Genomic DNA, 14,357 nt, shown 5'->3' on the forward strand with positions numbered 1-14,357 from the left:
GTCGCCGTTTCATTCGATTTTGCTCTGTTTTCCAACAACTACGATATACAAATAGCCGAATAGACTACTACTTTATCGCCTACAATCATACCACGTTGAATGCACCCGATCTCGTAAGTTAAGCAATGTCGGGCTCGGTTAGTACTTGCATGGGTGACCGGCTGGGAATATCGAGTGTCGTAGGCATTTTTTTTCGTCGCCGTTCCATTCGTTTTTGCTCTGTTTTCCAACAACTGCGAAATACAAATAGCCAAATAGACTACTACTTTATCGCCTACAACCATACCACGTTGAATGCACCCGATCTCGTTCGATCTCGGAAGTTAAGCAATGTCGGGCTCGGTTAGTACTTTCATGGGTGACCGGCTGGGAATACCGAGTGTCGTAGGCTTTTCGTCGCCGTTTCATTCGATTTTGCTCTGTTTTCCAACAACTGCGAAATACAAATAGCCGAATAGACTACTACTTTATCGCCTACAATCATACCACGTTGAATGCACCCGATCTCGTTCGATCTCGGAAGTTAAGCAATGTCGGGCTCGGTTAGTACTTGCTTGGGTGACCGGCTGGGAATACCGAGTGTCGTAGGCTTTTCGTCGCCGTTTCATTCGATTTTGCTCTGTTTTCCAACAACTGCGAAATACAAATAGCCGAATAGACTACTACTTTATCGCCTACAACCATACCACCTTGAATGCACCCGATCTCGTCGATCTCGGAAGTTAAGCATAGTCGGGTTCGGTTAGTACTTGCATGGGTGACCGGCTGGGAATACGGAGTGTCGTAAGCTTTTCGTCGTCGTTTCATTCGATTTTGCTGTGTTTTCTAACAACTGCGAAATACAAATAGCTGAATAGACTACTACTTTATCGCCTACAACCATACCACGTTGAATGCACCCGATCTTGTTCGATCTCGGAAGTTAAGCAATGTCGGGCTTGGTTAGTACTTGCATGGGTGACCGGCTGGGAATACCGAGTGTCGTAGGCTTTTTGTCGCCGTTTCATTCGATTTTGCTCTGTTTTCTAACAACTGCGAAATACAAATAGCCGAATAGACTATTACTTTATCGCCTACAACCATACCACGGTGAATGCACCTGATCTCGTTCGATCTCGGAAGTTAAGCAATGTCGGGCTCGGTTAGTACTTGCATGTGTGACCGGCTGGGAATACCGAGTGTCGTAGGCTTTTCGTCGCCGTTTCATTCGATTTTGCTCTGTTTTCTAACAACTGCGAAATACAAATAGCCGAATAGACTACTACTTTATTGCCTACAACCATACCACGTTGAATGCACACGATCTCGTTCGATCTCGGAAGTTAAACAATGTCGGGCTCGGTTAGTACTTGCATGGGTGACCGGCTGGGAATACCGAGTGTCGTAGGCTTTTTTTCGTCGCCGTTCCATTCGTTCTTTCTCTGTTTTCTAACAACTGCAAAATACAAATAGCAGAACAGACTACTACTTTATCGACTACAACCATACCACGTTGAATGCACCCGATCTCGTTCGATCTCGGAAGTTAAGCAATGTCGGGCTCGGTTAGTACTTGCATGGGTGACCGGCTGGGAATACCGAGTGTCGTAGGCTTTTCTTTCGTCGCCGTTCCATTCGTTTTTTCTCTGTTTTCTAACAACTGCAAAATACAAATAGCCGAATAGACTACTACTTTATCGCCTACAATCATACCACGTTGAATGCACCCGATCTTGTTCGAACTCGGAAGTTAAGCAATGTCGGGCTCGGTTAGTTCTTGCATGGGTGACCGGCTGGGAATACCGAGTGTCGTAGGCTTTTCGTCGCCGTTTCATTCGACTTTGCTCTGTTTTCCAACAACTGCGAAATACAAATAGCCGAATAGACTACTACTTTATCGCCTACAACCATACCACGTTGAATGCACCCGATCTCGTTCGATCTCGGAAGTTAAGCAATGTCGGGCTCGGTTAGTACTTGCATGGGTGACCGGCTGGGAATACCGAGTGTCGTAGGCTTTTCGTCGCCGTTTCATTCGATTTTGCTCTGTTTTCCAACAACTGCGAAATACAAATAGCCGAATAGACTACTACTTTATCGCCTACAACCATTCCACGTTGAATGCACCCAATCTCGGAAGTTAAGCAATGTCGGGCTCGGTTAGTACTTGCATGGGTGACCGGCTGGGAATACCGAGTGTCGTAGGCTTTTCGTCGCCGTTTCATTCGATTTTGCTCTGTTTTCTAACAATTGCGAAATACAAATAGCCGAATAGACTACTATTTTATCGCCTACAACCATACCACGTTGAATGCACCAGATCTCGTCGATCTCGGAAGTTAAGCAATGTCGGGTTCGGTTAGTACTTGCATGGGTGACCGGCTGGGAATACCGAGTGTCGTAAGCTTTTCGTCGTCGTTTCATTCGAGTTTGCTTTGTTTTCTAACAACTGCGAAATACAAATAGTCGAATAGACTACTACTTTATCGCCTACAACCATACAACGTTGAATGCACCCGATCTTGTTCGATCTCGGAAGTTAAGCAATGTCGGGCATAGTTAGTACTTGCATGGGTGACCGGCTGGGAATACCGAGTGTCGTAGGCTTTTCGTCGCCGTTTCATTCGATTTTGCTCTGTTTTCTAACAACTGCGAAATACAAATAGCCGAATAGACTACTACTTTATTGCCTACAACCATACCACGTTGAATGCACTATATCTCGTTCGATCTCGGAAGTTAAGCGATGTCGGGCTCGGTTAGTACTTGCATGGGTGACCGGCTGGGAATACTGAGTGTCGTAGGCTTTTCGTCGCCGTTTCATTCGAGTTTGCTCTGTTTTCTAACAACTGCGAAATATAAATAGCCGAATAGACTACTACTTTATTGCCTACAACCATACCACGTTGAATGCACCCGATCTCGTTCGATCTCGGAAGTTAAGCAATGTCGGGCTCGGTTAGTACTTGCATGGGTGACCGGCTGGGAATACCGAGTGTCGTAGGCTTTTTTTTCGTCGCCGTTCCATTCGTTTTTTCTCTGTTTTCTAACAACTGCAAAATACAAATAGCAGAACAGACTACTACTTTATCGACTACAACCATACCACGTTGAATCCACCCGATCTCGTTCGATCTCGGAAGTTAAGCAATGTCGGGCTCGGTTAGTACTTGCATGGGTGACCGGCTGGGAATACCGAGTGTCGTAGGCTTTATGTCGCCGCTTCATTCGATTTTGCTCTGTTTTCCAACAACTGCGAAATACAAATAGCCGAATAGACTACTACTTTATCGCCTACAACCATACCACGTTGAATGCACCCAATCTCGTTCGATCTCGGAAGTTAAGCAATGTCGGGCTCGGTTAGTACTTGCATGGGTGACCGGCTGGGAATACCGAGTGTCGTAGGCTTTTCGTCGCCGTTTCATTCGATTTTGCTCTGTTTTCCAACAACTGCGAAATACAAATAGCCGAATAGACTACTACTTTATCGCCTACAACCATACCACGTTGAATGCACCCGATCTCGTAAGTTAAGCAATGTCGGGCTCGGTTAGTACTTGCATGGGTGACCGGCTGGGAATACCGAGTGTCGTAGGCTTTTCGTCGCCGTTTCATTCGATTTTGCTCTGTTTTCTAACAATTGAGAAATACAAATAGCCGAATAGACTACTACTTTATCGCCTACAACCATACCACGTTGAATGCACCCGATCTCGTCGATCTCGGAAGTTAAGCAATGTCGGGTTCGGTTAGTTCGGCTGGGAATACCGAGTGTCGTAGGCTTTTCGTCGCCGTTTCATTCGATTTTGCTCTGTTTTCTAACAATTGAGAAATACAAATAGCCGAATAGACTACTACTTTATCGCCTACAACCATACCACGTTGAATGCACCCGATCTCGACGATCTCGGAAGTTAAGCAATGTCGGGTTCGGTTAGTACTTGCGTGGGTGACCGGCTGGGAATACCGAGTGTCGTAAGCTTTTCGTCGTCGTTTCATTCGATTTTGCTGTGTTTTCTAACAACTGCGAAATACAAATAGCCGAATAGACTACTACTTTATCGCCTACAACCATACCACGTTGAATGCACCCGATCTTGTTCGATCTCGGAAGTTAAGCAATGTCGGGCTTGGTTAGTACTTGCATGGGTGACCGGCTGGGAATACCGAGTGTCCTAGGCTTTTCGTCGCCGTTTCATTCGATTTTGCTCTGTTTTCTAACAACTGCGAAATACAAATAGCCGAATAGACTACTACTTTATCGCCTACAACCATAGCACGGTGAATGCACCCGATCTCGTTCGATCTCGGAAGTTGAGCAATGTCGGGCTCGGTTAGTACTTGCATGGGTGACCGGCTGGGAATACCGAGTGTCGTAGGCTTTTCGTCGCCGTTTTATCCGATTTTGCTCTGTTTTCTAACAACTGCGAAATACAAATAGCCGAATAGACTACTACTTTATTGCCTACAACCATACCACGTTGAATGCACCCGATCTCGTTCGATCTCTGAAAGTGGGCAATGTCGGGCTCGGTTAGAACTTGCATGGGTGACCGGCTGGGAATACCGAGTGTCGTAGGCTTTTTTTTTCGTCGCCGTTCCATTCGTTTTTTCTCTGTTTTCTAACAATTGCAAAATACAAATAGCAGAACAGACTACCACTTTATCGACTACAACCATACCACGTTGAATGCACCCGATCTCGTTCGATCTCGGAAGTTAAGCAATGTCGGGCTCGGTTAGTACTTGCATGGGTGACCGGCTGGGAATACCGAGTGTCGTAGGCTTTTCTTTCGTCGCCGTTCCATTCGTTTTTTCTCTGTTTTCTAACAACTGCAAAATACAAATAGCAGAACAGACTACTACTTTATCGACTACAACCATACCACGTTGAATGCACCCGATCTCGTTCGATCTCGGAAGTTAAGCAATGTCGGGCTCGGTTAGTACTTGCATGGGTGACCGGCTGGGAATACCGAGTGTCGTAGGCTTTTCGTCGCCGCTTCATTCGATTTTGCTCTGTTTTCCAACAACTACGAAATACAAATAGCCGAATAGACTACTACTTTATCGCCTACAACCATACCACGGTGAATGCACCCGATTTCGTTCGATCTCGGAAGTTAAGCAATGTCGGGCTCGGTTAGTACTTGCATGGGTGACCGGCTGGGAATACCGAGTGTCGTAGGCTTTTCGTCGCCGTTTCATTCGATTTTGCTCTGTTTTCCAACAACTGCGAAATACAAATAACCGAATAGACGACTACTTTATCGCCTACAACCATACCACGTTGAATGCACCCGTTATCGTTCGATCTCGGAAGTTAAGCAATGTCGGGCTCAGTTAGTACTTGCTTGGGTGACCGGCTGGGAATACCGAGTGTCGTAGGCTTTTCGTCGCCGTTTCATTCGATTTTGCTCTGTTTTCCAACAACTGCGAAATACAAATAGCCGAATAGACTCCTACTTTATCGCCTACAACCATACCACGTTGAATGCACCCGATCTCGTTTGATCTCGGAAGTTAAGCAATGTCGGGCTCGGTTAGTACTTGCATGGGTGACCGGCTGGGAATACCGAGTGTCGTAGGCTTTTCGTCGCCGTTTCATTCGATTTTGCTCTGTTTTCCAACAACTGCAAAATACAAATAGCCGAATAGACTACTGCTTTATCGCCTACAACCATACCACGTTGAATGCACCCGATCTCGTTCGATCTCGGAAGTTAAGCAATGTCGGGCTCGGTTAGTACTTGCATGGGTGACCGGCTGGGAATACCAAGTGTCGTAGGCTTTTTGTCGCCGTTTCATTCGATTTTGCTCTGTTTTCCAACAACTACGATATACAAATAGCCGAATAGACTACTACTTTATCGCCTACAATCATACCACGTTGAATGCACCCGATCTCGTAAGTTAAGCAATGTCGGGCTCGGTTAGTACTTGCATGGGTGACCGGCTGGGAATACCGAGTGTCGTAGGCATTTTTTTTCGTCGCCGTTCCATTTGTTTTTGCTCTGTTTTCCAACAACTGCGAAATACAAATAGCCAAATAGACTACTACTTTATCGCCTACAACCATACCACGTTGAATGCACCCGATCTCGTTCGATCTCGGAAGTTAAGCAATGTCGGGCTCGGTTAGTACTTTCATGGGTGACCGGCTGGGAATACCGAGTGTCGTAGGCTTTTCGTCGCCGTTTCATTCGATTTTGCTCTGTTTTCCAACAACTGCGAAATACAAATAGCCGAATAGACTACTACTTTATCGCCTACAACCATACCACGTTGAATGCACCCGATCTCGTTCGATCTCGGAAGTTAAGCAATGTCGGGCTCGGTTAGTACTTGCTTGGGTGACCGGCTGGGAATACCGAGTGTCGTAGGCTTTTCGTCGCCGTTTCATTCGATTTTGCTCTGTTTTCTAACAATTGCGAAATACAAATAGCCGAATAGACTACTACTTTATCGCCTACAACCATACCACCTTGAATGCACCCGATCTCGTCGATCTCGGAAGTTAAGCATAGTCGGGTTCGGTTAGTACTTGCATGGGTGACCGGCTGGGAATACGGAGTGTCGTAAGCTTTTCGTCGTCGTTTCATTCGATTTTGCTGTGTTTTCTAACAACTGCGAAATACAAATAGCTGAATAGACTACTACTTTATCGCCTACAACCATACCACGTTGAATGCACCCGATCTTGTTCGATCTCGGAAGTTAAGCAATGTCGGGCTTGGTTAGTACTTGCATGGGTGACCGGCTGGGAATACCGAGTGTCGTAGGCTTTTTGTCGCCGTTTCATTCGATTTTGCTCTGTTTTCTAACAACTGCGAAATACAAATAGCCGAATAGACTATTACTTTATCGCCTACAACCATACCACGGTGAATGCACCTGATCTCGTTCGATCTCGGAAGTTAAGCAATGTCGGGCTCGGTTAGTACTTGCATGTGTGACCGGCTGGGAATACCGAGTGTCGTAGGCTTTTCGTCGCCGTTTCATTCGATTTTGCTCTGTTTTCTAACAACTGCGAAATACAAATAGACGAATAGACTACTACTTTATTGCCTACAACCATACCACGTTGAATGCACACGATCTCGTTCGATCTCGGAAGTTAAACAATGTCGGGCTCGGTTAGTACTTGCATGGGTGACCGGCTGGGAATACCGAGTGTCGTAGGCTTTTTTTTCGTCGCCGTTCCATTCGTTCTTTCTCTGTTTTCTAACAACTGCAAAATACAAATAGCAGAACAGACTACTACTTTATCGACTACAACCATACCACGTTGAATGCACCCGATCTCGTTCGATCTCGGAAGTTAAGCAATGTCGGGCTCGGTTAGTACTTGCATGGGTGACCGGCTGGGAATACCGAGTGTCGTAGGCTTTTCTTTCGTCGCCGTTCCATTCGTTTTTTCTCTGTTTTCTAACAACTGCAAAATACAAATAGCAGAACAGACTACTACTTTATCGACTACAACCATACCACGTTGAATGCACCCGATCTCTTTCGATCTCGGAAGTTAAGCAATGTCGGGCTCGGTTAGTACTTGCATGGGTGACCGGCTGAGAATACCGAGTGTCGTAGGCTTTTCGTCGCCGTTTCATTCGATTTTGCTCTGTTTTCCAACAACTGCGAAATACAAATAGCAGAATAGACTACTACTTTATCGCCTACAACCATACCACGTTGAATGCACCCGATCTCGTCGATCTCGGAAGTTAAGCAATGTCGGGTTCGGTTAGTACTTGCATGGGTGACAGGCTGGGAATACCGAGTGTCGTAAGCTTTTCGTCGTCGTTTCATTCGATTTTCCTGTGTTTTCTAACAACTGCGAAATACAAATAGCAGAATAGACTACTACTTTATCGCCTACAACCATACCACGTTGAATGCTCCCGATCTTGTTAGATCTCGGAAGTTAAGCAATGTCGGGCTTGGTTAGTACTTGCATGGGTGACCGGCTGGGAATACCGAGTGTCGTAGGCTTTTCGTCGCCGTTTCATTCGATTTTGCTCTGTTTTCTAACAACTGCGAAATACAAATAGCCGAATAGACTACTACTTTATCGCCTACAACCATACCACGGTGAATGCACCCGATCTCGTTCGATCTCGGAAGTTAAGCAATGTCGGGCTCGGTTAGTACTCGCATGGGTGACCGGCTGGGAATACCGAGTGTCGTAGGCTTTTCGTCGCCGTTTCATTCGATTTTGCTCTGTTTTCCAACATCTGCGAAATACAAATAGCCGAATAGACTACTACTTTATTGCCTACAACCATACCACGTTGAATGCACCCGATCTCGTTCGATCCCGGAAGTTAAGCAATGTCGGGCTCGGTTAGTACTTGCATGGGTGACCGGCTGGGAATACCGAGTGTCGTAGGCTTTTTTTTCGTCGCCGTTCCATTCGTTTTTTCTCTGTTTTCTAAAAACTGCAAAATACAAATAGCAGAACAGGATACTACTTTATCGACTACAACCATACCACGTTGAATGCACCCGATCTCGTTCGATCTCGGAAGTTAAGCAATGTCGGGCTCGGTTAGTACTTGCATGGGTGACCGGCTGGGAATACCGAGTGTCGTAGGCTTTTCGTCGCCTCTTCATTCGATTTTGCTCTGTTTTCCAACAACTGCAAAATACAAATAGCCGAATAGACTACTACTTTATCGCCTACAACCATACCACGTTGAATGCACCCGATCTCGTTCGATCTCGGAAGTTAAGCAATGTCGGGCTCGGTTAGTACTTGCATGGGTGACCGGCTGGGAATACCGAGTGTCGTAGGCTTTTCGTTGCCGTTTCATTCGATTTTGCTCTGTTTTCTAACAACTGCGAAATACAAATAGCCGAATAGACTACTACTTTATCGCCTACAACCATTCCACGGTGAATGCACCCGATCTCGTTCGATCTCGGAAGTTAAGCAATGTCGGGCTCGGTTAGTACTTGCATGGGTGACCGGCTGGGAATACCGAGTGTCGTAGGCTTTTCGTCGCCGTTTCATTCGATTTTGCTCTGTTTTCCAACAACTGCGAAATACAAATAGCCGAATAGACTACTACTTTATCGCCTACAACCATACCACGTTGAATGCACCCGATCTCGTTCGATCTCGGAAGTTAAGCAATGTCGGGCTCGGTTAGTACTTGCATGGGTGACCGGCTGGGAATACCGAGTGTCGTAGGCTTTTTGTCGCCGTTTCATTCGATTTTGCTCTGTTTTCCAACAACTGCAAAATACAAATAGCCGAATAGACTACTACTTTATCGCCTACAACCATACCACGTTGAATGCACCCGATCTCGTTCGATCTCGGAAGTTAAGCAATGTCGGGCTCGGTTAGTACTTGCATGGGTGACCGGCTGGGAATACCGAGTGTCGTAGGCTTTTCGTCGCCGTTTCATTCGATTTTGCTCTGTTTTCCAACAACTGCGAAATACAAATAGCCGAATAGACTACTACTTTATCGCCTACAACCATACCACGTTGAATGCACCCGATCTCGTTCGATCTCGGAAGTTAAGCAATGTCGGGCTCGGTTAGAACTTGCATGGGTGACCGGCTGGGAATACCGAGTGTCGTAGGCTTTTGGTCGCCGTTTCATTCGATTTTGCTCTGTTTTCCAACAACTGCGAAATACAAATAGCCGAATAGACTACTACTTTATCGCCTACAACCATACCACATTGAATGCACCCGTTATCGTTCGATCTCGGAAGTTAAGCAATGTCGGGCTCGGTTAGTACTTGCATGGGTGACCGGCTGGGAATACCGAGTGTCGTGGGCTTTTCGTCGCCGTTTCATTCGATTTTGCTCTGTTTTCCAACAACTGCGAAATACAAATAGCCGAATAGACTACTACTTTATCGCCTACAACCATACCACGTTGAATGCACCCAATCTCGTTCGATCTCGGAAGTTAAGCAATGTCGGGCTCGGTTAGTACTTGCATGGGTGACCGTCTGGGAATACCGAGTGTCGTAGGCTTTTCGTCGCCGTTTCATTCGATTTTGCTCTGTTTTCCAACAACTGCGAAATACAAATAGCCGAATAGACTACTACTTTATCGCCTACAACCATACCACGTTGAATGCACTCGATCTCGGAAGTTAAGCAATGTCGGGCTCGGTTAGTACTTGCATGGGTGACCGGCTGGGAATACCGAGTGTCGTAGGCTTTTTGTCGCCGTTTCATTCGATTTTGCTCTGTTTTCCAACAACTGCGAAATACAAATAGCCGAATAGACTACTACTTTATCGCCTACAACCATACCACGTTGAATGCACCCGTTATCGTTCGATCTCGGAAGTTAAGCAATGTCAGGCTCGGTTAGTACTTGCATGGGTGACCGGCTGGAAATACCGAGTGTCGTAGGCTTTTCGTCGCCGTTTCATTCGATTTTGCTCTGTTTTCCAACAACTGCGAAATACAAATAGCCGAATAGACTACTACTTTATCGCCTACAACCATACCACGGTGAATGCACCCGATCTCGTTCGATCTCGGAAGTTAAGCATTGTCGGGATCGGTTAGTACTTGCATGGGTGACCGGCTGGGAATACCGAGTGTCGTAAGCTTTTCGTCGCCGTTTCATTCGATTTTGCTCTGTTTTCCAACAACTGCGAAATACAAATAGCCGAATAGACTACTACTTTATTGCCTACAACCATACTACGTTGAATGCACCCGATCTCGTTCGATCCCGGAAGTTAAGCAATGTCGGGCTCGGTTAGTACTTGCATGGGTGACCGGCTGGGAATACCGAGTGTCGTAGGCTTTTTTTTCGTCGCCGTTCCATTCGTTTTTTCTCTGTTTTCTAACAACTGCAAAATACAAATAGCAGAACAGGCTACTACTTTATCGACTACAACCATACCACGTTGAATGCACCCGATCTCGTTCGACCTCGGAAGTTAAGCAATGTCGGGCTCGGTTAGTACTTGCATGGGTGACCGGCTGGGAATACCGAGTGTCGTAGGCTTTTCGTCGCCTCTTCATTCGATTTTGCTCTGTTTTCCAACAACTGCAAAATACAAATAGCCGAATAGACTTCTACTTTATCGCCTACAACCATACCACGTTGAATGCACCCGATCTCGTTCGATCTCGGAAGTTAAGCAATGTCGGGCTCGGTTAGTACTTGCATGGGTGACCGGCTGGGAATACCGAGTGTCGTAGGCTTTTCGTCGCCGTTTCATTCGATTTTGCTCTGTTTTCCAACAACTGCGAAATACAAATAGCCGAATAGACTACTACTTTATCGCCTACAACCATACCACGTTGAATGCACCCGATCTCGTTCGATCTCGGAAGTTAAGCAATGTCGGGCTCGGTTAGTACTTGCATGGGTGACCGGCTGGGAATACCGAGTGTCGTAGGCTTTTCGTCGCCGTTTCATTCGATTTTGCTCTGTTTTCCAACAACTGCGAAATACAAATAGCCGAATAGACTACTACTTTATCGCCTACAACCATACCACGTTGAATGCACCCGATCTCGTTCGATCTCGCAAGTTAAGCAATGTCGGGCTCGGTTAGTACTTGCATGGGTGACCGGCTAGGAATACCGAGTGTCGTAGGCTTTTCCTCGCCGTTTCATTCGATTTTGCTCTGTTTTCCAACAACTGCGAAATACAAATAGCCGAATAGACTACTACTTTATCGCCTACAACCATACCACGTTGAATGCACCCGATCTCGTTCGATCTCGGAAGTTAAGCAATGTCGGGCTCGGTTAGTACTTGCATGGGTGACCGGCTGGGAATACCGAGTGTCGTAGGCTTTTGGTCGCCGTTTCATTCGATTTTGCTCTGTTTTCCAACAACTGCGAAATACAAATAGCCGAATAGACTACTACTTTATCGCCTACAACCATACCACGTTGAATGCACCCGTTATCGTTCGATCTCGGAAGTTAAGCAATGTCGGGCTCGGTTAGTACTTGCATGGGTGACCGGCTGGGAATACCGAGTGTCGTAGGCTTTTCGTCGCCGTTTCATTCGATTTTGCTCTGTTTTCCAACAACTGCGAAATACAAATAGCCGAATAGACTACTACTTTATCGCCTACAACCATACCACGTTGAATGCACCCAATCTCGTTCGATCTCGGAAGTTAAGCAATGTCGGGCTCGGTTAGTACTTGCATGGGTGACCGGCTGGGAATACCGAGTGTCGTAGGCTTTTCGTCGCCGTTTCATTCGATTTTGCTCTGTTTTCCAACAACTGCAAAATACAAATAGCCGAATAGACTACTACTTTATCGCCTACAACCATACCACGTTGAATGCACTCGATCTCGGAAGTTAAGCAATGTCGGGCTCGGTTAGTACTTGCATGGGTGACCGGCTGGGAATACCGAGTGTCGTAGGCTTTTTGTCGCCGTTTCATTCGATTTTGCTCTGTTTTCCAACAACTGCGAAATACAAATAGCCGAATAGACTACTACTTTATCGCCTACAACCATACCACGTTGAATGCACCCGTTATCGTTCGATCTCGGATGTTAAGCAATGTCAGGCTCGGTTAGTACTTGCATGGGTGACCGGCTGGGAATACCGAGTGTCGTAGGCTTTTCGTCGCCGTTTCATTCGATTTTGCTCTGTTTTCCAACAACTGCGAAATACAAATAGCCGAATAGACTACTACTTTATCGCCTACAATCATACCACGTTGAATGCACCCGATCTCGTTCGTTCTCGGAAGTTAAGCAATGTCGGGCTCGGTTAGTACTTGCATGGGTGACCGGCTGGGAATACCGAGTGTCGTAGGCTTTTCGTCGCCGTTTCATTCGATTTTGCTCTGTTTTCCAACAACTGCGAAATACAAATAGCCGTATCGCCTACAACCATACCACGTTGAATGCACCCGATCTCGTTCGATCTCGGAAGTTAAGCAATGTCGGGCTCGGTTAGTACTTGCATGGGTGACCGGCTGGGAATACCGAGTGTCGTAGGCTTTTTGTCGCCGTTTCATTCGATTTTGCTCTGTTTTCCAACAACTGCGAAATACAAATAGCCGAATAGACTACTACTTTATCGCCTACAACCATACCACGTTGAATGCACCCGTTATCGTTCGATCTCGGAAAGTTAAGCAATGTCGGGCTCGGTTAGTACTTGCATGGGTGACCGGCTGGGAATACCGAGTGTCGTAGGCTTTTCGTCGCCGTTTCATTCGATTTTGCTCTGTTTTCCAACAACTGCGAAATACAAATAGCCGAATAGACTACTACTTTATCGCCTACCACCATACCACGTTGAATGCACCCAATCTCGTTCGATCTCGGAAGTTAAGCAATGTCGGGCTCGGTTAGTACTTGCATGGGTGACCGGCTGGGAATACAGAGTGTCGTAGGCTTTTCGTCGCCGTTTCATTCGATTTTGCTCTGTTTTCCAACAACTGCGAAATACAAATAGCCGAATAGACTACTACTTTATCGCCTACAACCATACCACGTTGAATGCACTCGATCTCGGAAGTTAAGCAATGTCGGGCTCGGTTAGTACTTGCATGGGTGACCGGCTGGGAATACCGAGTGTCGTAGGCTTTTTGTCGCCGTTTCATTCGATTTTGCTCTGTTTTCCAACAACTGCGAAATACAAATAGCCGAATAGACTACTACTTTATCGCCTACAACCATACCACGTTGAATGCACCCGTTATCGTTCGATCTCGGAAGTTAAGCAATGTCAGGCTCGGTTAGTACTTGCATGGGTGACCGGCTGGGAATACCGAGTGTCGTAGGCTTTTCGTCGCCGTTTCATTCGATTTTGCTCTGTTTTCCAACAACTGCGAAATACAAATAGCCTAATAGACTACGTCTTTATCGCCTACAACCATACCACGTTGAATGCACCCGATCTCGTTCGATCTCGGAAGTTAAGCAATGTCGGGCTCGGTTAGTACTTGCATGGGTGACCGGCTGGTAATACCGAGTGTCGTAGGCTTTTCGTCGCCGTTTCATTCGATTTTGCTCTGTTTTCCAACAACTGCGAAATACAAATAGCCGAATAGACTACTACTTCATCGCCTACAACCATACCACGTTGAATGCACCCGATCTCGTTCGATCTTGGAAGTTAAGCAATGTCGGGCTCGGTTAGTACTTGCATGGGTGACCGGCTGGGAATACCGAGTGTCGTAGGCTTTTCGTCGCCGTTTCATTCGATTTTGCTCTGTTTTCCATCAACTGCGAAATACAAATAGCCGAATAGACTACTACTTTATCGCCTACAACCATACCACGTTGAATGCAACCGATCTCGTTCGATCTCGGAAGTTAAGCAATGTCGGGCTCGGTTAGTACTTGCATGGGTGACCGGCTGGGAATACCGAGTGTCGTAGGCTTTTCGTCGCCGTTTCATTC

The 14,357-nt window shown here is 46.3% G+C and overlaps 43 non-coding genes and 28 pseudogenes across 43 annotated transcripts; all 71 read left to right on the forward strand.

The window, feature by feature from the left end:
- Positions 1-77: 77 nt before the first annotated feature.
- LOC144412989 (5S ribosomal RNA) lies at positions 78-186 on the forward strand (annotated as a pseudogene).
- An 86-nt stretch (positions 187-272) lies between these two features.
- Positions 273-391, forward strand: LOC144414502 (5S ribosomal RNA). The gene has a single exon (XR_013470392.1). It is a non-coding gene; the product is annotated as a 5S ribosomal RNA (ribosomal RNA).
- An 81-nt stretch (positions 392-472) lies between these two features.
- On the forward strand, positions 473-591 carry LOC144415067 (5S ribosomal RNA). Its single transcript, XR_013470959.1, has one exon. It is a non-coding gene; the product is annotated as a 5S ribosomal RNA (ribosomal RNA).
- An 81-nt stretch (positions 592-672) lies between these two features.
- LOC144412852 (5S ribosomal RNA) lies at positions 673-790 on the forward strand (annotated as a pseudogene).
- Positions 791-871: 81 nt separating this feature from the next.
- LOC144415519 (5S ribosomal RNA) lies at positions 872-990 on the forward strand. The gene has a single exon (XR_013471410.1). It is a non-coding gene; the product is annotated as a 5S ribosomal RNA (ribosomal RNA).
- An 81-nt stretch (positions 991-1,071) lies between these two features.
- Positions 1,072-1,190, forward strand: LOC144418049 (5S ribosomal RNA; annotated as a pseudogene).
- An 81-nt stretch (positions 1,191-1,271) lies between these two features.
- Positions 1,272-1,390, forward strand: LOC144416717 (5S ribosomal RNA). The gene has a single exon (XR_013472610.1). It is a non-coding gene; the product is annotated as a 5S ribosomal RNA (ribosomal RNA).
- Positions 1,391-1,474: 84 nt separating this feature from the next.
- Positions 1,475-1,593, forward strand: LOC144415216 (5S ribosomal RNA). Its single transcript, XR_013471108.1, has one exon. It is a non-coding gene; the product is annotated as a 5S ribosomal RNA (ribosomal RNA).
- An 85-nt stretch (positions 1,594-1,678) lies between these two features.
- LOC144417342 (5S ribosomal RNA) lies at positions 1,679-1,797 on the forward strand. Its single transcript, XR_013473236.1, has one exon. It is a non-coding gene; the product is annotated as a 5S ribosomal RNA (ribosomal RNA).
- An 81-nt stretch (positions 1,798-1,878) lies between these two features.
- LOC144416853 (5S ribosomal RNA) lies at positions 1,879-1,997 on the forward strand. The gene has a single exon (XR_013472746.1). It is a non-coding gene; the product is annotated as a 5S ribosomal RNA (ribosomal RNA).
- Positions 1,998-2,078: 81 nt separating this feature from the next.
- Positions 2,079-2,187, forward strand: LOC144412972 (5S ribosomal RNA; annotated as a pseudogene).
- Positions 2,188-2,268: 81 nt separating this feature from the next.
- Positions 2,269-2,386, forward strand: LOC144412223 (5S ribosomal RNA; annotated as a pseudogene).
- An 81-nt stretch (positions 2,387-2,467) lies between these two features.
- On the forward strand, positions 2,468-2,586 carry LOC144412203 (5S ribosomal RNA; annotated as a pseudogene).
- An 81-nt stretch (positions 2,587-2,667) lies between these two features.
- Positions 2,668-2,786, forward strand: LOC144412268 (5S ribosomal RNA; annotated as a pseudogene).
- An 81-nt stretch (positions 2,787-2,867) lies between these two features.
- LOC144416864 (5S ribosomal RNA) lies at positions 2,868-2,986 on the forward strand. Its single transcript, XR_013472757.1, has one exon. It is a non-coding gene; the product is annotated as a 5S ribosomal RNA (ribosomal RNA).
- An 85-nt stretch (positions 2,987-3,071) lies between these two features.
- LOC144416368 (5S ribosomal RNA) lies at positions 3,072-3,190 on the forward strand. Its single transcript, XR_013472261.1, has one exon. It is a non-coding gene; the product is annotated as a 5S ribosomal RNA (ribosomal RNA).
- An 81-nt stretch (positions 3,191-3,271) lies between these two features.
- On the forward strand, positions 3,272-3,390 carry LOC144416473 (5S ribosomal RNA). Its single transcript, XR_013472366.1, has one exon. It is a non-coding gene; the product is annotated as a 5S ribosomal RNA (ribosomal RNA).
- An 81-nt stretch (positions 3,391-3,471) lies between these two features.
- On the forward strand, positions 3,472-3,580 carry LOC144412735 (5S ribosomal RNA; annotated as a pseudogene).
- A 266-nt stretch (positions 3,581-3,846) lies between these two features.
- On the forward strand, positions 3,847-3,964 carry LOC144412142 (5S ribosomal RNA; annotated as a pseudogene).
- Positions 3,965-4,045: 81 nt separating this feature from the next.
- On the forward strand, positions 4,046-4,164 carry LOC144417572 (5S ribosomal RNA; annotated as a pseudogene).
- Positions 4,165-4,245: 81 nt separating this feature from the next.
- LOC144418294 (5S ribosomal RNA) lies at positions 4,246-4,364 on the forward strand (annotated as a pseudogene).
- An 81-nt stretch (positions 4,365-4,445) lies between these two features.
- On the forward strand, positions 4,446-4,564 carry LOC144413089 (5S ribosomal RNA; annotated as a pseudogene).
- Positions 4,565-4,650: 86 nt separating this feature from the next.
- LOC144415217 (5S ribosomal RNA) lies at positions 4,651-4,769 on the forward strand. The gene has a single exon (XR_013471109.1). It is a non-coding gene; the product is annotated as a 5S ribosomal RNA (ribosomal RNA).
- An 85-nt stretch (positions 4,770-4,854) lies between these two features.
- On the forward strand, positions 4,855-4,973 carry LOC144415218 (5S ribosomal RNA). The gene has a single exon (XR_013471110.1). It is a non-coding gene; the product is annotated as a 5S ribosomal RNA (ribosomal RNA).
- Positions 4,974-5,054: 81 nt separating this feature from the next.
- On the forward strand, positions 5,055-5,173 carry LOC144416865 (5S ribosomal RNA). Its single transcript, XR_013472758.1, has one exon. It is a non-coding gene; the product is annotated as a 5S ribosomal RNA (ribosomal RNA).
- Positions 5,174-5,254: 81 nt separating this feature from the next.
- LOC144412205 (5S ribosomal RNA) lies at positions 5,255-5,373 on the forward strand (annotated as a pseudogene).
- Positions 5,374-5,454: 81 nt separating this feature from the next.
- LOC144414474 (5S ribosomal RNA) lies at positions 5,455-5,573 on the forward strand. Its single transcript, XR_013470364.1, has one exon. It is a non-coding gene; the product is annotated as a 5S ribosomal RNA (ribosomal RNA).
- An 81-nt stretch (positions 5,574-5,654) lies between these two features.
- Positions 5,655-5,773, forward strand: LOC144413861 (5S ribosomal RNA). The gene has a single exon (XR_013469752.1). It is a non-coding gene; the product is annotated as a 5S ribosomal RNA (ribosomal RNA).
- Positions 5,774-5,854: 81 nt separating this feature from the next.
- On the forward strand, positions 5,855-5,963 carry LOC144412898 (5S ribosomal RNA; annotated as a pseudogene).
- An 86-nt stretch (positions 5,964-6,049) lies between these two features.
- Positions 6,050-6,168, forward strand: LOC144414503 (5S ribosomal RNA). Its single transcript, XR_013470393.1, has one exon. It is a non-coding gene; the product is annotated as a 5S ribosomal RNA (ribosomal RNA).
- An 81-nt stretch (positions 6,169-6,249) lies between these two features.
- LOC144414665 (5S ribosomal RNA) lies at positions 6,250-6,368 on the forward strand. The gene has a single exon (XR_013470555.1). It is a non-coding gene; the product is annotated as a 5S ribosomal RNA (ribosomal RNA).
- Positions 6,369-6,449: 81 nt separating this feature from the next.
- On the forward strand, positions 6,450-6,567 carry LOC144412853 (5S ribosomal RNA; annotated as a pseudogene).
- Positions 6,568-6,648: 81 nt separating this feature from the next.
- On the forward strand, positions 6,649-6,767 carry LOC144415520 (5S ribosomal RNA). Its single transcript, XR_013471411.1, has one exon. It is a non-coding gene; the product is annotated as a 5S ribosomal RNA (ribosomal RNA).
- Positions 6,768-6,848: 81 nt separating this feature from the next.
- On the forward strand, positions 6,849-6,967 carry LOC144418050 (5S ribosomal RNA; annotated as a pseudogene).
- An 81-nt stretch (positions 6,968-7,048) lies between these two features.
- Positions 7,049-7,167, forward strand: LOC144416718 (5S ribosomal RNA). The gene has a single exon (XR_013472611.1). It is a non-coding gene; the product is annotated as a 5S ribosomal RNA (ribosomal RNA).
- An 85-nt stretch (positions 7,168-7,252) lies between these two features.
- On the forward strand, positions 7,253-7,371 carry LOC144415219 (5S ribosomal RNA). The gene has a single exon (XR_013471111.1). It is a non-coding gene; the product is annotated as a 5S ribosomal RNA (ribosomal RNA).
- Positions 7,372-7,456: 85 nt separating this feature from the next.
- On the forward strand, positions 7,457-7,575 carry LOC144416600 (5S ribosomal RNA). Its single transcript, XR_013472493.1, has one exon. It is a non-coding gene; the product is annotated as a 5S ribosomal RNA (ribosomal RNA).
- Positions 7,576-7,656: 81 nt separating this feature from the next.
- LOC144412549 (5S ribosomal RNA) lies at positions 7,657-7,774 on the forward strand (annotated as a pseudogene).
- An 81-nt stretch (positions 7,775-7,855) lies between these two features.
- On the forward strand, positions 7,856-7,974 carry LOC144416650 (5S ribosomal RNA). Its single transcript, XR_013472543.1, has one exon. It is a non-coding gene; the product is annotated as a 5S ribosomal RNA (ribosomal RNA).
- Positions 7,975-8,055: 81 nt separating this feature from the next.
- Positions 8,056-8,174, forward strand: LOC144416068 (5S ribosomal RNA). Its single transcript, XR_013471962.1, has one exon. It is a non-coding gene; the product is annotated as a 5S ribosomal RNA (ribosomal RNA).
- An 81-nt stretch (positions 8,175-8,255) lies between these two features.
- Positions 8,256-8,374, forward strand: LOC144416317 (5S ribosomal RNA). The gene has a single exon (XR_013472210.1). It is a non-coding gene; the product is annotated as a 5S ribosomal RNA (ribosomal RNA).
- An 85-nt stretch (positions 8,375-8,459) lies between these two features.
- On the forward strand, positions 8,460-8,578 carry LOC144415220 (5S ribosomal RNA). The gene has a single exon (XR_013471112.1). It is a non-coding gene; the product is annotated as a 5S ribosomal RNA (ribosomal RNA).
- Positions 8,579-8,659: 81 nt separating this feature from the next.
- Positions 8,660-8,778, forward strand: LOC144416875 (5S ribosomal RNA). The gene has a single exon (XR_013472768.1). It is a non-coding gene; the product is annotated as a 5S ribosomal RNA (ribosomal RNA).
- An 81-nt stretch (positions 8,779-8,859) lies between these two features.
- Positions 8,860-8,978, forward strand: LOC144416783 (5S ribosomal RNA). The gene has a single exon (XR_013472676.1). It is a non-coding gene; the product is annotated as a 5S ribosomal RNA (ribosomal RNA).
- Positions 8,979-9,059: 81 nt separating this feature from the next.
- On the forward strand, positions 9,060-9,178 carry LOC144416886 (5S ribosomal RNA). Its single transcript, XR_013472779.1, has one exon. It is a non-coding gene; the product is annotated as a 5S ribosomal RNA (ribosomal RNA).
- Positions 9,179-9,259: 81 nt separating this feature from the next.
- On the forward strand, positions 9,260-9,378 carry LOC144416897 (5S ribosomal RNA). The gene has a single exon (XR_013472790.1). It is a non-coding gene; the product is annotated as a 5S ribosomal RNA (ribosomal RNA).
- Positions 9,379-9,459: 81 nt separating this feature from the next.
- LOC144417016 (5S ribosomal RNA) lies at positions 9,460-9,578 on the forward strand. Its single transcript, XR_013472908.1, has one exon. It is a non-coding gene; the product is annotated as a 5S ribosomal RNA (ribosomal RNA).
- An 81-nt stretch (positions 9,579-9,659) lies between these two features.
- Positions 9,660-9,778, forward strand: LOC144418002 (5S ribosomal RNA; annotated as a pseudogene).
- Positions 9,779-9,859: 81 nt separating this feature from the next.
- On the forward strand, positions 9,860-9,978 carry LOC144415745 (5S ribosomal RNA). Its single transcript, XR_013471638.1, has one exon. It is a non-coding gene; the product is annotated as a 5S ribosomal RNA (ribosomal RNA).
- An 81-nt stretch (positions 9,979-10,059) lies between these two features.
- On the forward strand, positions 10,060-10,168 carry LOC144412308 (5S ribosomal RNA; annotated as a pseudogene).
- Positions 10,169-10,249: 81 nt separating this feature from the next.
- LOC144412651 (5S ribosomal RNA) lies at positions 10,250-10,368 on the forward strand (annotated as a pseudogene).
- An 81-nt stretch (positions 10,369-10,449) lies between these two features.
- LOC144417777 (5S ribosomal RNA) lies at positions 10,450-10,568 on the forward strand (annotated as a pseudogene).
- Positions 10,569-10,649: 81 nt separating this feature from the next.
- Positions 10,650-10,768, forward strand: LOC144417207 (5S ribosomal RNA). Its single transcript, XR_013473100.1, has one exon. It is a non-coding gene; the product is annotated as a 5S ribosomal RNA (ribosomal RNA).
- An 85-nt stretch (positions 10,769-10,853) lies between these two features.
- Positions 10,854-10,972, forward strand: LOC144415947 (5S ribosomal RNA). The gene has a single exon (XR_013471841.1). It is a non-coding gene; the product is annotated as a 5S ribosomal RNA (ribosomal RNA).
- An 81-nt stretch (positions 10,973-11,053) lies between these two features.
- Positions 11,054-11,172, forward strand: LOC144416908 (5S ribosomal RNA). The gene has a single exon (XR_013472801.1). It is a non-coding gene; the product is annotated as a 5S ribosomal RNA (ribosomal RNA).
- Positions 11,173-11,253: 81 nt separating this feature from the next.
- LOC144416920 (5S ribosomal RNA) lies at positions 11,254-11,372 on the forward strand. Its single transcript, XR_013472813.1, has one exon. It is a non-coding gene; the product is annotated as a 5S ribosomal RNA (ribosomal RNA).
- An 81-nt stretch (positions 11,373-11,453) lies between these two features.
- Positions 11,454-11,572, forward strand: LOC144417208 (5S ribosomal RNA). Its single transcript, XR_013473101.1, has one exon. It is a non-coding gene; the product is annotated as a 5S ribosomal RNA (ribosomal RNA).
- Positions 11,573-11,653: 81 nt separating this feature from the next.
- Positions 11,654-11,772, forward strand: LOC144416932 (5S ribosomal RNA). Its single transcript, XR_013472824.1, has one exon. It is a non-coding gene; the product is annotated as a 5S ribosomal RNA (ribosomal RNA).
- Positions 11,773-11,853: 81 nt separating this feature from the next.
- Positions 11,854-11,972, forward strand: LOC144417843 (5S ribosomal RNA; annotated as a pseudogene).
- Positions 11,973-12,053: 81 nt separating this feature from the next.
- LOC144416474 (5S ribosomal RNA) lies at positions 12,054-12,172 on the forward strand. Its single transcript, XR_013472367.1, has one exon. It is a non-coding gene; the product is annotated as a 5S ribosomal RNA (ribosomal RNA).
- An 81-nt stretch (positions 12,173-12,253) lies between these two features.
- On the forward strand, positions 12,254-12,362 carry LOC144412309 (5S ribosomal RNA; annotated as a pseudogene).
- An 81-nt stretch (positions 12,363-12,443) lies between these two features.
- On the forward strand, positions 12,444-12,562 carry LOC144412565 (5S ribosomal RNA; annotated as a pseudogene).
- Positions 12,563-12,643: 81 nt separating this feature from the next.
- LOC144416153 (5S ribosomal RNA) lies at positions 12,644-12,762 on the forward strand. The gene has a single exon (XR_013472047.1). It is a non-coding gene; the product is annotated as a 5S ribosomal RNA (ribosomal RNA).
- Positions 12,763-12,828: 66 nt separating this feature from the next.
- LOC144416943 (5S ribosomal RNA) lies at positions 12,829-12,947 on the forward strand. The gene has a single exon (XR_013472835.1). It is a non-coding gene; the product is annotated as a 5S ribosomal RNA (ribosomal RNA).
- Positions 12,948-13,028: 81 nt separating this feature from the next.
- On the forward strand, positions 13,029-13,148 carry LOC144412157 (5S ribosomal RNA; annotated as a pseudogene).
- Positions 13,149-13,229: 81 nt separating this feature from the next.
- On the forward strand, positions 13,230-13,348 carry LOC144418009 (5S ribosomal RNA; annotated as a pseudogene).
- An 81-nt stretch (positions 13,349-13,429) lies between these two features.
- On the forward strand, positions 13,430-13,538 carry LOC144412310 (5S ribosomal RNA; annotated as a pseudogene).
- An 81-nt stretch (positions 13,539-13,619) lies between these two features.
- Positions 13,620-13,738, forward strand: LOC144412022 (5S ribosomal RNA; annotated as a pseudogene).
- Positions 13,739-13,819: 81 nt separating this feature from the next.
- On the forward strand, positions 13,820-13,938 carry LOC144416609 (5S ribosomal RNA). The gene has a single exon (XR_013472502.1). It is a non-coding gene; the product is annotated as a 5S ribosomal RNA (ribosomal RNA).
- Positions 13,939-14,019: 81 nt separating this feature from the next.
- LOC144415592 (5S ribosomal RNA) lies at positions 14,020-14,138 on the forward strand. The gene has a single exon (XR_013471484.1). It is a non-coding gene; the product is annotated as a 5S ribosomal RNA (ribosomal RNA).
- An 81-nt stretch (positions 14,139-14,219) lies between these two features.
- LOC144415924 (5S ribosomal RNA) lies at positions 14,220-14,338 on the forward strand. Its single transcript, XR_013471818.1, has one exon. It is a non-coding gene; the product is annotated as a 5S ribosomal RNA (ribosomal RNA).
- The last annotated feature ends 19 nt before the right edge of the window (positions 14,339-14,357 follow it).

Source organism: Styela clava, chromosome 15 (assembly GCF_964204865.1).
Source record: "Styela clava chromosome 15, kaStyClav1.hap1.2, whole genome shotgun sequence".
Lineage (NCBI taxonomy): Eukaryota > Metazoa > Chordata > Ascidiacea > Stolidobranchia > Styelidae > Styela > Styela clava.